Source organism: Lepidochelys olivacea (genome assembly GCF_965140295.1).
Source record: "Lepidochelys olivacea isolate rLepOli2 genome assembly, chromosome: 26".
Taxonomy (NCBI): Eukaryota; Metazoa; Chordata; order Testudines; family Cheloniidae; genus Lepidochelys; species Lepidochelys olivacea.
Window position 1 is genome coordinate 10,986,314 of NC_140436.1, and position 14,628 is coordinate 11,000,941.

Below are 14,628 nucleotides of genomic sequence, written 5' to 3' on the forward strand. Positions count from 1 at the left end.
GACAACAGACAAGGGTGTTGCTGGCTCATACTGTTTTGCCGAGGTTTGTGTATATAAAACAGCAGAAAGACCAGCGAACACAGAGAAGGCAGGTTTCAGAGTAGCAGCCGTGTTAGTCTGTATTTGCAAAAGAAAAGGAGTACTTGTGGCACCTTAAGAGACTAACCCATTTATTGAGAAGGCAGTAAGGAAGCACCAACTCTTGGAGTATAGCCCTTTGAATAGCTACAGGGAGTTTTTTGGGCTGAGTGCTGGCTGAAAGTGGCTTGACATTGTGAGCAAAGAAACTGGTTCATGCTGTTTGGTTCTTTTTGTGTTCTGGCAAACAGAACTTTGTACGTTCTTTGTAAACAAACAGGAACACATCAGAGATACCTGACTCCATCATCAATATCTCCCCCCCGTGGACACAACCTGCAAGGTCCTCGATTTTGGCTAACTGCTCTGATCAAAAAGGGGGTAACTGTCCTTTGGCAGTAGCCCAGCAGCATAGATGTGTTGCACAAATCTGTGATTAGATTTCATCATCACGAATTTGGCAGACTAGACTCTCCTCCAGCTAGCTTGCCGGAGACCTATTTGGTCTGAGACTAGCGTATTGCATTCATTCGTTTAGATTGCAGTCTTTGACACAGAGGGTCTCTGGTGTGCAGATTTCACCTACTGAGCAGAGCTGTACACAGTAATGCTGCTGAATAAGGGTCTGTATGTCTCTCTCTCTCTCTCTCTCTCTCTCACAGAGGGAACATTTGAATCCTCAATAATCTCACCAAGATTAGCACATAGTCTATACACCTGTGATTAATTTAAAGGGCATTACTGTAAAACTTGGCCTCTTCAAATTTGGCAGCAATACACTATATCGAATTGGAGAGCAGCTAGGGTTGGGCTAATCACATCTGTTTTTTCTGCCTCAGACCCTTCAGAAGCAAGCAGCAATTCAGGGGCACAAAAGTTTTGCCCATCAGACTTTCATTCTTCCGCTGGAGAAAATTCTGTTCACCCATCACTTGTCTTTCTTATTAGTTGTTCTGCTTGCTTTGTTGTTCTTTGGCCACCATTTGTGCTGACACAGAGTAAGTCCTCCCTGTAAGCTTCACTGAAGCCTGCTTGTAACAGGGTGGTCTGCCCCTTGATGGGCCTGGGGCTAGGCCACCCTCTTCAATTATCCAACCAACATGGAAAGGGATCAATTATAAAAGCCTGCAAGTGGCTGAGGGAGAAAGGGGAACTGCAAGAGAGGGGTTGATGTGGTTCAGTTCAAGGGATTGGCCCTGGAGAAGGAAGAGGGTGCGGAAGAAAAGGTCTCTGAGCCCCTGCGTTTATCAGGGAATAGCTTTATTTGGTGTTCCTTTGTGAGTTTTATGCTTGAATTCAACAACTCTGCCCCCAGGGAAGAGCCTGAAAGAGACTAGGTGGGGTGGTAGATTTTTCCTAAGCTGGAGGCTTCCCTTACCCGCCCACACTGCTCTTCTATATGTCTGCACTTTCTTTGATTTTTTTTTTTAAAGGCACATTTCCACAAATCAATAGGCTCAGTGTAACATACTAGCTGGTGTATACTTGTGAGTGTTAAACTGCAAGGTCGCGGCAACGTACGGAAAGTAAAATGCTCTACTTCCAGGGAAAGCAGAGTTTGTGTGGCATAACAGCCTTTGTTTTTGCAGTGAGGTTCTGGGATCCATCGCTGATGCTGCATGAGTGCTGATTAGCTGCACACCATCATGTGTGTATTATTTATGCAGCCCTAGGTTAGGCAAATCAAGATCCCTTTAAAAATAACATGGGGCTTCCATTGTGTGACCATGCTTGGAGAAGTCATGCTAGTTTGGCTGTCCTAGTCCAAAACCTAGAATCCTACCTCTCTCTTCAGTCTTTCTAGAGGCACCCATGACCTTGGTTGCTGAGCACCATGGTATACATGGGCATACAGAAATTCAACTATCAGGAAATTTTCCTTTAACACCAGCGTGACGAAAGAGACTGCGAAACCAAATGCTTTGTATCCAGACCGGTGACAATTTCATGCTAACAAGAAGGAACACAGAGCAGGGAAGGTACATTTTATTCAGATAAGGTTTTTAATAAAAAGGACGTCAGTTTACAGCTCTAACATTTCTCCATCAAGACTACCAGCAACATAGCGGAATCACACCTGGAGTGCAACAGGACTCCCGTAGTCTGCAAGTCCGAGGTATTTCCAACACCATGCCCATGTCACCCTAATAAAAATGGGATTTAAATGAAGCTCTGGTCTCACAATACACAGCCTACAGTGACATGCAGATTGTATTCCCAGTTATCTGACATGTCCAACTCAGGCTCTCTGTTCCTTAAGAAAGACTTCGCTGTCTTTTTGAACGTCACATTAGGATAGTCTTTCGCTATCTTCGTCAATGCTTAGTGGAATCTGCCTCATTCAGATCCACTGGATATTTCCTCATCAGGCTTCTTCACGCAGAACATAATCTACTCTCCCTATACCTGCATAAGATTATGAATCCCTTTTTCTATTTTCTCTTTGGGGGGGGGGGGAGGAGAGAGTAATCTGTGATTACCCCTCTAATTTCACAGGCGGCACATCTAGATTTATTATAACAGTAGAACATTTACAGTACACAACACAAAAACGAAAGGCTGTGGTTTGGTAGGATCACCACCACAGCTCATCATAATTCAGGAATGTGTTTCAAAAGCAGAATAAAAGATTACACAGTGAAAATACTTTGGAGTCTTTGGGTGTCCTAAAGAAGCCTTGATTTAAATAAAAACCCAAACAATAACCAACTCTCCTACAGGACAATCTTTGGTGGAAGCTGAGTTAACGTAACCAATCCCAACTTTGGAGTGACTGAAAGTCTCACAGTTCTAGAGAGCCCACTCAGTATAAAACTTGCTATATTAAATGTAGCTGAAAACATGCCCCGCGACAGTGTTTCAGGATTGATTACTTGGGTTTCTTGCAAGTTTAGGATCTTCTGTGTGCTCCATGCATATTGTAGATTGCAGATTGAGTGCACGCTAGCTTCAAGAGAATAAGATTGTAAACTCAACACTTAATCACATATAGTATAGTACTGAGCTGGTTGGAAGGGAGAGCAGATGCAGTTACAAGTCTTGGAAGCAGAGCAATAAGATAAAGAAGATGCTGACTAATACGAAAGCAGCTCTTATGGCTATGATCATTGTAAAAATGCGTGGGGAGTGAGATGCACAGAGCTGAGCTGATTGCCTGGCTTAAATTTGCGTGTGCAGAAGCTCTGATTAATCCTTTCCAAAGGAAAGGGTTTAACCAAACTCAAATTTAAATTGGCAGCGAGCTGGGAAACGATGCCCCCACATCCACAATTGTGAATTACAGAAGCTGAAGATTGTCACAGGACTGATTGGTACTTGTCTACACAGCAGCATGAAATGATATTTGGAGTTCTTTCTGTGAGTGCATTTGGAAAGGGGGGGGGGGGTCAACCAGGAGAAACCTTATGTGATTTGTGGTATGAAATTTGTAGTATGGTTAAAGTCAAGGTGGACTGGGGAGAGGGAGGAAGGAGAATCAGAACAAAAATGACCTTCCCTCATATCCTGCTGCTGCTATCATGAAGAGAGGAGTTTTCTCCTCCTTCCTAGAAAGTCAAATAGGGACAGCCACTGAGTTGCAGAGCTTAGAAAGAGCTCCTTGCTCTGCCGATTGCTTAAAGCCAACCAGGAAGTTCACCAAGACCTTGTTTTGTGCAGGTGACCCCCTAAAACAGTGACCATGATGGGATTCCGGGCAGGCACGATCTGCATTGATCCAGTTGCAAGACTGGAAAGGGTACTATTCTCAAAAGTGCCCACGTAGCTTAGGAGCCTAAGGCCCTTGAAATTCAACAGGTCTTGGTTGCTTCTGAAAAGGGATCTTTAACACTTTTGGCCAGAGCCAAAACTGAAAACTGATTGCTGCAATTTTACTGGTTACTGGGAAGTGGCAGAAATAAAAAAAAAAAGTTTGATTACATTTCTTAAGTTGTGCGTACATTCAGAAAAGTGATTTAAATGGTCACATTTGGATTGTGTAGCTCTGTCTACTGAACAGTAAAAAAGTCAAAGCCTTATGAAATCAGGGTTGCCAAAAAACCCAGAAGCTCCATAGTACATTCTGCCACGTGCATTTAAAACGGTGAACTTTAGATGATACAGGGAGATCACAACTCCATTTTTAATTGATCAGGTTGAGGTTGTCATGCTGGCAACTTGAGAGGTGTGTGTGTGTGGGGGGAATGAGTTGATCTGGAAAAATCAGATTAGTAGGGCAACAAGATGCAATTTTCAGAGTTTTCTGATCATAACCAAAATTCCAGTGGTTGGTAGGTTGAGCAAAATGAACTCATCTGAACAGAGTGCTCCTGTACGTAGTTAAAACTATTCACCGGTTGGGTTTACTAGCAGGATTGTTAGTTTGTGTACAATTTTAACTTGCTTTTCATAAAAAGTGCTTGAGAAATGAGATGTCAACTGCCAACATCCTGGTTGGAAAATTCAATCCATAACAAACCTAAGTAAAGAAATTGAGGAAAATACTCTCAGCTGTCAAAGCTACTGTACATTTCCCATTCTCCCTTTCTATCCTACCTGGCAGTGTAAGATAGCTAGATCTGACTTACCGGGAACTCCGGTCTTCCTTACGGACACTAATTGGCAAGAAAGCAAAGAGCTGGATCCTAGCAGGAGTCTGAAGAAGGATTTGCTCATACTTTTCCATCAGTACTTTTCACAAAAGGTCAAGCATTCCAAGTAACAGACATTAGAGCAACAGAGCTCTATAGTAACTTTTTCAAGTAAAAAAAAAAAACTGACACACCCATAAAATAAAGAACCTAGGTTTGAGAATCCAGTTATCAGCTACAATGGGTCCAGTTCTCATCCCATTTATGCTGGTGTAACTATTTACTGCCATGGAGTGGCTCCTCATTTACACCAGATTCAGGCCCATAGTACCTACATTTCTCCTTCCTTCCCTCCACTACCTCGCCGAGTGAAGTTCACAGTTCAGGGCAAAGTTCTGTCTCCAGGTTCCATGAAGGACCATAACAGGGGATTGCAAAAGTGCAGGGATGAATTTGCGCCCGAATGCTAAGCCTCATCTGTATGCCTTGTATTTCACAGTCTGACATCGCAGATGTTCCAGGCATTCCGCATTCATCTATTCCAGCAGTAACGCATTTGATAAGTTATTTTTAAAAACAACCAACCAACCAAGCCACCCACACACAAACTATATCCTCGGTTTAGTTGGGGAGAAACATTACATCCAAGAAACTCAGAAACGGGTCTACAGTACTTCCGTTTTCTAGGATGGCTGACAGATTTTGTAGCTGTGGTTTTTCCTAGGCAGACCCTGACTTGAAACACAACAGACAAACAGCAGGAAGTTGCCCACCTTTTAAAAAAAGGCTCTAAACCTGAGCTAGACTAACCACATCACCGACCGCCAGCCATCTATGCTCCTTATTTTCAAGTATTCTTCCCTCCCCTACCTGAGTATTAAGCACATCAGGTCAAGTTCTTTACCCTTGGTTACTTTCGTACAGCCCCGCTGAAGTCAGAACTGCACCAGTCCACCAGCAAAATGTGGCTCGTGTCATTCTGACTGCAGTGTGGGTTGGGCAGGGGAAGATGAATTGTGTTTCATTAATCCTCACCCATTTGGTGGCAGACAAGTTTGTTCTAATTCTCCCTCCCTGGCTGTTATGTTAACAGTGAGCCATAGGACTAAATGTTTTGCTTTGCATAGCAAAGATCTGCAAATATGTAGTTTCAATGTACCTTTTATGTTCCTTGAACAGCTATTTGGGCTCCTGGCAGCTCAAAGTCATAGGTCTGAGTTCTTGTAAAGCAAAGCAGTTTCCCATGAGACTGGAAAGTCTTGTGTTTAAATGACTGGACCCGATTCTACCCTCATTTACACCAGCTTTACACTTGTGAGACTCTGCTAGATTTACAAGTCACACACTGATTGACACCGGTGAGAGAGGAGAACCCCCCCGCTACATACTCTGTTCAATAAAGCTAACAGTTTCTCGGAGGACCTGTCTATCTTGTAAGATAGCAGAGTTTAACACCAGTCCCACACCATCTATTTACAAACTTTTAAAACCTCGGCAAACCAACGCTGTCTTAAGATTTTCCCCCATGCAAGGCCAGAGAATTCAAGGAGATGTTGAGAGTGTAACCAAGGGCAGAATTTTCCCCTCATTTTCAGTGCAAAGCTCTAGGTCATTTTTATTCAGTTGTCAAATTTAATTGGAAACAAAATCATGGCTACGCTTTTAAGAGCCAGCTCAAAGACTACTGGCGTCAACAGGACTGTCTCCATTGACTTCAAATAGGCATTGGATCAGGCCCTTAGAAAATGAGAGTCATGGAGACCTTCCCGAGATCGCCCTCTTCTAGGATGTCCACTAGGAGAGTGGCTTCTCTGGATACACCAGGCATTTTAAAAAAGGACACCACTATTAATGATCATCAGCCAAAAGCATCCCTATAGTCCGACATTTAGAAGTGTTTTCTTGGGTGAAATAGCTTGAAAAACAAAACAGATTTGACAGGGACTGCTTTGCTACCTGGTACTTCCCATTAAACGTGGACACTTATTAATTAAGGATACTTGCCTTTTTCCTTCCTGTGTGAAAAGGCACACTGTGAGACTAACAATTCCTGAAGAGGTCAACTGTACTCGTGCTCAGCCACCAACCGTAACATGACAAATATCACAATGAACTTCCACACTAAACAACTACATTTTCCCCTAAACTCAAGTGTGATACACCAACATTTTAAATTATATTATAAATACTAAGCGACTGTTCTTTTCCTTAGTAACACAGTAGGATCATGGTATTTCTGGAGCGTAGCCAAACGTGACAGGAAGAATGTGTCTGAAAGATTGCTATGCCGATACTTCCAGCCATACGTACCTGATCCCAAAGAGCTGATCCAAAGCTCATTGAAGTCCTTCCATTGACTTCAACAGGTTTTGGATCAGGTCCATAGAAAGATACATTTTCATGTATTACACCTGCAGACAGTGAAAATTGCCTATTACATCTGCAATGAGTAAAACCTGCCTATAGGCAAGAAGGCCAACAGAGGGCCTATGCAATACTTAAAACAGGTCTTCTATGGTGCAGAGGTCTTGTGGCAGACTAGTGGCACGTGTCAATTTTACTCCACGTGCATATGATAAACACACACACACACACACACTCTTCATCAAGTTCCCAATCTACAGCTCCTGATTTTGTGATGACATTGATTAACAGTTGGGAAGAGTTGTCCTTTGGTCTCTTCCAGAATTCCCCTTGGTAAGAGGTGGGGCCGGGGGGGAGAGGTAGGGGGGAAGAGAATCATGACAACCTTTCTACTTCAAACTCATTTCTTCTCCAGAGCATTAGCTTGTCCTGACTGATTTGCTCTAGCATCCTAACTGTATGCTAGTATCAGTGGTAATTCATTTTATCCCCACTGGATTTCCCCCCACTGAAGCCAGAAAGTATGGAGTATTACCGGTTTAAATAAGAATCTAAAAAAATACTGGGGAAAAACAGCAACTCAAAAAGGATGGGGAAAACCTTGAGAGCCTGGCATTCAATATCCTGAAACTATCTAACATAACTTAAAATGGCTTAACTGAGTATCAAATAATATTTGAAAAAATATTGCTATGTTGCTTGTTTCGACTAAGAGATTGAAGGTCCTGTGAGATATGCACACCCCCCATTTCTCTCAGACTGTTTAAGGCTTTTGCTTTCCAGATTTGGAAGGAAAGGGTGCTGAAGCAAATGGGTCAATGCTGGGTAGCTCTTTAGTCCTGGAAGACAGAGAAGCAATAGACACAGATCCTGCGATAGCCTGTTTGTTGGTCTGAGAAACCACTTTGTATGCTGCTATGGGTTGGACTTCCAGACCCTGCCCATCTTCCGGACTGTAGTGACGGGAATACTTTGATAGAGACTGTGGACGGAAAGGCTTACTAACCATTGAACCCAAGACGGCTTCTTGGGGGAGTGCATGTCCTTGGTTTTTATCATTAGGAATACAACCATGATCTTTAAATGTACCTTTGGGAGGAATGCCTTCTTGGGTCTCTAGTGGTCTTATGGAATGAGACGGAAGGTTGGCTGGCTGAATAAACCCTACCCTGGAGTACTGAGCGCTAGATGAGACAGACAATCCGCCTGTTCCTGTATCCAAGTTTCGGAACTTGAAGTTATCTACATGTTGGACATCACCAGTTTGACCTAGGAAAGAGGCTGGAACGTGAGGCTCCTTAGAAACGTTATGAGAAGTCAACTCTTCCAAGCTTTTCTTTTTTGTGAAAGGGGCACGTAGGAATACATCTGCCTCTTCTGGCTGCCTGACAGACACATTGCTCTTGGAGATGAAGGGAGCTTTGGTAAAGATGTCCAGCTCATCATGCACTATTCTTGAGCTTCGGAAAGGAGCCGTGGCAAAGACATCTGGCTCATTGAAAATCTCTCCGGAGTGCTGCTGGAAGGCTGTAAACAGAGCTTTCCCCCTCCAGCTCTGGGAAGGCTGGGGCTTGGAATCTTCTTTGGAAGCCATACATTTTTCCTTGAGTGTGGATTGCAACTTACTGGACTCCTCTTCTTCTTCTGAGTCCATAAGTAAAGGCCTGGACCCACTACAATCCAAGATGTCCACCTCATGGTCTGTCCCCTCTCCCTCACTGCTGTGGAAGGAACTGTTGCTTGAAGGCCCACCTCTTGTGAAGTAATCAGATTCCAAATTGTGCTGAGTTTTCGCTTCGAGCATCTCAGGCTGGCCTTTGTACAGAGGAAGTACATCGGTAGCAGCAGACAGTTTACTGTGCTCAGTCGTTAGGTCAGGATATACAGCTTGTTCCCTCTGCAAACCTATAAGAACAAAACAAGAGCATTACTCGAGGGGCTATATCCATGTAGTCATGAACGCAAAAGAAACTTAACCACATCAGAAACGTCATGATGATCAGATATAAACTGCCACACATGGAAAATGGGAAAATAAAATTAAGAACAGGCAAGGCATTCACTGTACACAAACTGGAAAAAAAAAACAAAAAAACCAAAGAACAACTCAGCACTTCCTAACAATTAAGGACACCACAAGTAAAACATGTTAGAAAGAGATGTAAGATGTTAGATACGCATACATTCCAATTCAACATTCCCTCCTGATGCCGTTCTATGAGGATCTTTTTAGGTCACCCACAAGAACCACAACCTATGTGGGTTTTTGTTTCAGAGAACTGCTGTCTAGAGTGAAGTACCAGTGAACAGACAGGTCTCGGTATAATCAACACTGCCTATTGACATAACAGCCCCCTACGTGCAAATAGCAGTAGAGTAGAACCTCGATTTTACAAATACCAGTCTTACAAATGGACTTCTTATATTAACCATCTTTCCTGACGGGGAGGGCGGAAAAATCATAACAACAAATGTCAATGAACAACGAGTTGACATCATTCACTTTCTGATGCGTTCAGTGCCTTGCAAATCACTTTGCAGTGGCTTGAAAAACAAAAACGAACAACAACAACAAAGTGCACCACACTGCAACTTATGCACCATACCTATTGCAAAGTTGAGGTCTTCAATTTTATGAACTCTTGGATTTTATGAATGCCTCAATTTCCAATTAGCTCATCAAATAGGGGTTCTATGGTATATTGTTGGGCATTTTTTAAATATTTAATTTTGTTTCTGGGAGCGGACTCACAGAAAAGTGACAATACACTTAGGGCATGTAAAATACACACACTGACGTCCCTTACTGTGAAAGCAGTAGGTGTTTTAAAAGAAATAAACGTGTTCCCCTTAGCAAGGATTTTGTATCAAATCTGGTAATTTTCACAATGGTATTCAAGCCATTGCAAAACAGACCGTGTTAAATTTAAACAACCCTATATAATGATTACAAATGAAATATCTAACATGACCCTAATGGACTAGCTTGGTTCTAGGTGTTAGTAAGACATTACTAATAAAGGAAGAAGTGGACACTTACTATCCTGCTGTCTTCTAGTTACAGAAGCCCAAGAGTTGGCTTGTTTTTGCCTTATGAATCACACAGACAGTTATCAGAATACAAGATATCTTACCTTCAAAGAACTATTAGCAGGTTAGAAGTATGTCATTGGACTCATGTTAGCAAGAGGATAGGAAAAAGGCACATGAAAAACTAAGCAGTATAGATTCCAGACAAAAAGATTTGCGTTTTGGTAAGTGATATTCATCAAGCGATAGGACAGAAAGATGCACCAACACTTCCTTTTGCTTTAAACAAAACATCTCACAGTTTTGAAAACTTGCATGATCACCCCCTCCTCCTGCCAACCTCTGCGTATATTAAATATGGAAACACGCTGAACTTCAGGGCATAAAACAGATAATAGATTACACCCATTTCTCATAATTAAAGACAATACTCAGACAGCCAAATGATTGTTTATTGGGAAACTTTCACTTAAGAAACATTACACTGTAAAGTAAAACAGTGTAGATATAGGTGAGCATTTTCTAAGATACTGTACAAAAATACTGTCTACCTTCTCTGAAGCGTATGTTGTCAGCAATGATTTAAACTTAAATACTAATCTCAGTTCAACTATAGTAACAAAAAGGCCTAATTATAGATTTTTTTTTTCCTCCTTCCAAGAGGTTGATTATATATTTCCCAAGCTGGGTGCTGTTGTATGATTTTTAAAGCAGCAGCTGACAAAGACCAAGACTTGGAGAAGCCCCTTTCTCAATTATGCAGTTACATTGGAACATGATGTGGTACAGGAAAATAAGAAGGAAAAAAAGAGGGCCATGAGCATGTATCATCACAGATGTAACATACATGCAAATTACACTATAATCTTATAATGCAAACTATTCAATATTTCACTAGACAAATCATTTTACCAGAATGATTTTTCTTCCTTCAGTGTTATCTACATAATAAGCATGTATCTACAATCACTGTGTACAGAGTATGATCTATAAAAAGGTAGAGATGGGAGGGAAAACAGGTTCAATATGATTTAAGCCCCAATCAGTTAAGGACAGTAGCAGCAACCATCTGAACAGAATATGGGGATAGCACCGGATAAGTACATTGTCAAGGTTAGGAAGGTAGCATAATTTGTTCCATGACATTCTGCTCTCTGCCTTTGTTGTTAGCTTCCGATAGGCAAAGCAGCTGCCCTGTGGCAGCTATTCCAAACTATGGGCTGTCAGGGCAGCTGCAGTTTGTGCACGTGTCCTGTCCAAGGCTTTCAGCCCATGCCAGACCAGTGGCTCTGGGCTAGGCCTACATCCTGCAGAGACGCATGCAAGGCAATTAGAAGCTCTCCTGGGTAGCCACTGCGCCTTCCATGCCTCAATACCTCACTCAGGCTTAAGTGTGGAGGGCCATGTACATTCGGGAGTTAAATTCACCTCTGTAGAAGACCAAGTCAAGGCCTCTGCACCATTTAGTGAGACTTACGTGCCTAAAACAGTGCTTATGCAGAGCCTAGATCTTGTGCTGGCCTCTTGCACCGGGGCCAGTTTCACCCTGAGCCTATGTAATAGTTGCTGGAAGGTACTACAAGAATTAGATCATATTAAAGATTTTAAAGACAAACAAGTATGTATAGGTGTGCCACATGAGATGTCATGTGTCGACAGAAATGGAGTTCTAGGCAAGCGTACAGTGGTTGCCATCAGAATCTCAACATTTGCCAATGGTTACCACACCAGTACCTATGCTATCACACTTGTTTCCTATTCTAACTAGGAGTGGGGGAAACCTGGCTCCCCAACACCATTATGAGTTGATGGTCCTCTGATAGGAGCTGTTCTTTTTTAAATGGCCAGCCACTGTATTCTAGCATATTGCTATCATATGACAAATAAAGACTAGCAGAAATGCAGTAAAGGTATACAAGTCTGAGGTGCCACCTTGGCTTAGTTGGGACAGCACTGTCCAAGAGAGGGGCCAGCCACCCCTCAGTCTAACTTCTGATGGTTCAATGCTTTTACAAGGTAATTAACATTTTAGTTGTGAGGGCGATATTAACAGAGAAGGACAAAGATCTACCATAATTCATCACCAACGGAAATTTTCCTGCATCTTTTCCTGAAGGAAGAAAATGTGAAAATTTTAAGCGGTACCCTTTAAAATTAATCAAATCAATCACTCGGCCCCACAATGGATTCAACATTGATGAAGGATCCAGGCCCATGTTATAAGTTCGCTGGTTCTCTCCGTGCATTTCACCAACACTAAGAGAAGAGTAAGGATTAGCTACAAGAGTAGCAAGCGCACCACTCCCGTCACCAACAAAACAAGAAGATGCCAAGCTTTGTTAAAATACTTAGGGGTGTCCCCTTTTGGACAGGGGCAGTAAACCAATGGGTTTGTTCTTACAGCTATATAAAAAAGGTTTAAGCGAGTTAAAAAAAATATAGGGAGATAGGCTAAACTTACAGACTCTGAAGTGCTCAAGGTCTGCATGAGGATGGTGTAAAAGTTAAGCTACTCTATGACAGGAATAGGGAGGCAGTTCTATTCGGCCCAAGCCCCAGGTTTTGTCACTGATTAGTCTGGAGGAGCATGCAATGTAAACATTAGTGCAAGTGGATCCTTTAAGTTAGCTACTGTAGATAGTCTCCAACATGATGGGTGGTCCAACAATTCCCATTCCAGGTCAAAGAGAGAGACCAAGGTGACTGAGGCACTCAAGGGAAGGAGATTTCTATTTTAAAAAGGGTACCAGCCATATCATTCTATGTCATGGGTGAAGGGCAGAAAGGACCATTCCACAAATAGCTGTGGTTAGAATGTAAAAGGCAGGCTTAGTGAAACTACGACAGTGCTGCTAGCTTTGAAATCCTGCCCATTTTATTTCACGGCACCGTTTCCAGTCACACTATCGGTAAGCAAGCTAAACAAGATGCCTGGTTGCCTTTTATGAACACACAGAACACCCACAATCTCCACACAGCAGTTTCTTGGCATCCTCTACAGGTCCAGTGGCCAACCTCGATAAAGTTGTGCAAGAATGGGATGCACACAACCTCTTTTTGGTGGGAGATGGTACTCTAACACTTTAGCATGCCGAGAAATACACTGCCAATGGACAGCTGCCCTTACACAAAAGATAGAACTATGTTTAGCTAACTTGTCCCCCCCCCCCCCCGTATACAATACATGGCAGAAATTTTTAGACTTAAAACATTGTACTAAAGAAAACACTTCAAGAAAATCAACTTGCTTTACCTTCTTCAGAGAGAAGGTAAATATTAAAAATATACATTCTGGGATAGATCAGGATCTGCACAATGCCGCAGTGTAGAATACTCACAACAAACAGATGTAGTGCACATTGCTACAGTAAGTATACACACACAAAAAATCAACTTTAAGTGATAACTGCTGCTTTGAGACTTTAGTTTGAATAGATTAGCAATACATAAAACCTGTAATAACCTTAATGCTTATAGTGGGTGAGAGGGAAGAGACAGCTTGTTACAGGTTAGAATATCAACACTTGAACGGCTTTCTTCTTTTTATGAACCTTGTGCAGTAATTGCAAGATACTAAAATAATTAAGGCAAGAAAACAAAAACATACACTGAACAGCTTTCGCCATCGGCTAGGAGGGCTGATCCAATACACTTTCAAGTCAATGGGAAACTTTCCATTGACTTTAATAGACACTGGATCAGGCCCTACAATTAGAACCTTTGAAAGAATACAGGTATTGCCAGAACGGAGGTTGCCTTTCCATGGAGTAATTCCGCTTGTTTTGTCCCAAACATTTTATCTAGACAAAGCCATATACTATCGTCTGATGTTGACTGGGTAAAACTAATACAATAGCTGGAACACACGGCTATTGGCTAGGTTTGTTTGTGACCTTTTAAAAAAAAAGTGATCTATGCTTCCCTTATTCACCTTCACTGAGGAGATGGTGGATTTTTAACTTGTGCTCTATTGCCTCAACTTTATACGCTCACCTGGGCCACCCGATTCTCATCTGATCTTGTATTCCAGTGACGCAGCCTTTTCAAATGGCTTTACGGAAAAGCCATTTTAGGCAGAGCTAGCCCCGGGCTGGTTGTGAAGAAGGGGGGAAGAGGGGCAGCTTCCTCACTCCAGTTAAAATAGGTTTTTAAATGGTAGCCCGGCCATCAGTCAGAGAAGTCCCCTCCACACAACTGCTGGGTTCCATGGAGGGATTTGCCACAACTGCCGCATACGCATGGCAATGTGTCGGAATAGAGCCCAGAAGCTCTGACACACAGTCATCTTTGCCACTGGAAGATACTCCCACCCATTTTGATCAATTGTTTTCAGGGGCTCAACGTTTAACTGTTCACCAATTTATGCAATAACTTGGAACTCCACAAATAAATCCTGCTCCTGATGTTATAACAAAGGATGTGACGTCCTACATTGGCCTTGAAAGGGGAGTTGCTGTGACTTTTGTATGGTGGCTACATTTGAAAGTATAATATCCTGGTAGGAGCATCTATTAAGTTACAAAGGAAACTCATGTCAAGAACTGCACTAGTGACCCAAGGATATCAGGATGTGATGGTTCCTTCGTCA